The following is a 3,282-nucleotide window of genomic DNA, read 5'->3' on the forward strand; positions in this document are numbered from 1 at the left end:
GTAATGGCAGGACCAGGACTCAAACCCAGGCCTGTTTAACCCTGGAGACAGCCCATGATTATACAGGAGGAGGCTGAGGCCAGGCCTTCTGCTCTCAGTAGGCCTTGAAGCAGGTGAATGAATCAGCTTAAGTCTAGAATCTGTCGTTTCTCCTCAATCCTCTTCCCTGTCTTAAGAATGAGCCCTAAGGGGTCATCTGGGTTCAGGCCAAGGGAGGAAGTTTCAGGGACTTTAGACAAGAGAGGACACAGGATTGCTTCTCCCTCTGGGATCCTGGGCTTGTATTAATATTTTTTTTTTGAGACAGAGTCTTGCTCTGTCACCCAGGCTGGAGTGCAGTGGTGCAATCTTGGCTTACTGCAACTTCTGCCTCCTGGATTCAAGGGATTCTTGTGCCTTAGCCTCCCAAGTAGCTGGGATTACAGGCACACACCACCATGCCTGGCTAATTTTTGTTTTTTGGTTTTTGGTTTTTTTTAGTACAGACAGGGTTTCACCATGTTGGCCAGGCTGGTCTTGAACTCCTGGCCTCAAGTGATCCGCCTCTCTTGGCCTCCCAAAGTGCTGGGATTACAGGTGTGAGTTACTGTGCCAGGACTCACTTTGTCTTTGAAGGGCAGGAAACAGACTTCCCAGTTTCATCTCTGTGGAGGGATTTATGCCTGAGGCTAAGCCCTGAAGAACTTGGGGTATACACTTTAGACTTTGTGGTTGTTTACCAGTTTATCCATAAAGCCACGCCTTCGCTGAGCACCTTCTGTGTTGTAAGGCATTGGTGATACAAAAACTGATGGGCCACAAGTCCAGCCCCAGAGGAGTCCACAGTCTGGTCAGAGAATCAGATATCGCAACAAATCATTACAATGCACTGTGATAAGTGCATCTGTGGAGGTTTCGGTGGGTGCAACACCCTCTGCTACAGAAAGGGAAGATTTCAATGAGGAGGTAATATGGAAAATGGGTCTTGAAAGGTGAATCAACATTTTCTAAAGAGTGGGATAGTGTTCCAGACAGACGGTCAGCACGTGTAAACACCTACGAGTATGAAGACTGTACTATATCAGGGAACAGAGCAGTTCTGTGATTGAACACATTTTCTTTTTAAAGGTGGGGGTGGGAGATGGGACTGGAAAGATGGTGGAACCCAGATTGTGAAAGGTCTTACAGACCATGGCCAGGAGTTTGGGCTTTTTTCTTCAGATGGAGAACCAGGGCCGGGCGCAGTGGCTCATGCTTGTAATCCCAGCCCTTTGGGATTGATCACCTGAGGTCAGGAGTTTGAAATCAGCCTGGGCAACATGGCAAAATCCTGTCTCTACTAAAAATAAAAAGAATTAGCTGAGTGTAATGGTGCACGCCTGTTAGTCCCAGCAACTCGGGAGGCTGAGGCATGGGAATCACTTGAACCCAGGACACGGAGGTTGCAGTGAGCCAAGATCGCCACTGTATTCCACCCTGGGTGACAGAGTGAGACTCTGTCTCAAAAAAAAAAAAAAAAAAAAAACCAATATGAACCAGGAGTGAATATATTATTCTTTAGGTAAGCCTGGCAGCTGTAATAAGTAAACCCCCAAATTTCAGTGGCTTCCCTCAAAAGGTGTCTTTCTCACTTACACAGCAGCCCAATATGGGTGCTCCAGACTGCTGGGTCACTTCTTCCACATGGTGATTTAGGAGCCAGCCTCCTTACACTCCTGTCTTAGTCAATTTGGGCTGTGATAACAACCAAGCATAGATAGGCTGGGTGACTTAAACAACAAACACTTATTTCTCATAGTTCTAGGGACTGGGAAGTCCAAGATCAAGCTGCTGCAGATCTGGTGTCTGGTGAGGGCCCATTTCCTGGTTTGCAGACAGCTGTCTTCTCATTGTATCCTCACACGGCAGAGAGCAGAGTGGGACAGGGGAGACTGTGTCTCCTCTTTTCATAAGGGCAATAATTCCATTCATGAGGGTCCCACCCTCATGACCTGATATCTACCCATAATTACCTCTCAAATGGCCCATCTCCAGATACTATCACATTGGGTTAAGATTTCAACATATGAATTTTGAATTTGATTATGAATATGAATTATAAATATCAATTTTTTGGGGGGGCACAACCTTCTGTCCACAACAATGCGTAAGAGTGAGGAATCTTGGAAGGTCTTGGAATCCCCCACTTCCAGCTGGTGGACAGGGAAAGAGAGGGTGGAGAAGGCACAGTTGCTTCTTAATCACTTGGCCCAGAAGCAACACACATCACTTCTGCCTGCATTCCACCCTCGAGAAGTAATTACAGAGTCTCAAGCAGTTGCAAAGTGCTCTGGGAAATGTAGGACCTGGCTGATTGGTGCCTTTCAGAGATAAGTGCCCCCTTTGAAAGGTGTAGCATGAACTTTTGGTGGACAGTTAGCTGCCTCTGCCACAGTTGAGTTTTAGGACAGTATCTCTGTCAGTAGAGTAACAATGGACTATGAATGAAGGTTTGGAGGAGAAGCGACTAGAGAAGTCCCAGTAGGAGGCTGTTGCATTAGCCCAGAAGAAAGAGAATAAAGTCCTTGTACTTAAACTACTTACTCTAGACAACCCTCTCCTTGAGGAGCATTGTGGGGAAAGAGAAGGCACACAGATTGGTGGACCTGGCTCCAAATCCTGGCTGCACTGTCCTCAGTCCATTACCTTGAGCAGTTTACTTGACCTCCAAGCCACAGTTTCCTCATCACTAAGATGGAGATGATAATGACACCTGGTTTACAGGATCATTTTGAGTGCTTAGCACACTGTCTGGAAAGTACCCAATAAATGCTAGACAGTCTCATGAGTGTTGTTGTTACTGTATTCAAAGACAGGCTGGGGGTTCAAATTCTCGCTCAGATGCTTGAAATCTAAGTGACTTAAGACACAGGCTCTCTGAGCCTCAATGGACTCATCTATAAAGTGGCAATAATAATAATAATAACTGGCTTGCGGGGCTGCTGTAAGGATTAAAGTTCTGCAACAGAAGATGAAGCACAGTGCCAAACACATTGTAGGAGCTCGGAAGATGTCAGCAATAGTTTTTACCCTACCACTATCACTAATGTTTTTACCACTGATGTTATTCTCATCATCATTATAATTATCTCTGAGTGCCCAGCATCTAGCAGATGCTCGGTAAATATCAAATCAGTGAATGAATGACTACCTCTAGAAGCTCCTTTTATTTCTTCATTACAGATCCTGGCTCCCTGACTTCATTTCTTCCATACATTTTATGCAGGGTCAGCTTCATGGCAGGACAGAGCAAGGGTTAAGAGC

This window comes from Macaca nemestrina, chromosome 17 (assembly GCF_043159975.1).
Source record: "Macaca nemestrina isolate mMacNem1 chromosome 17, mMacNem.hap1, whole genome shotgun sequence".
NCBI lineage: Eukaryota > Metazoa > Chordata > Mammalia > Primates > Cercopithecidae > Macaca > Macaca nemestrina.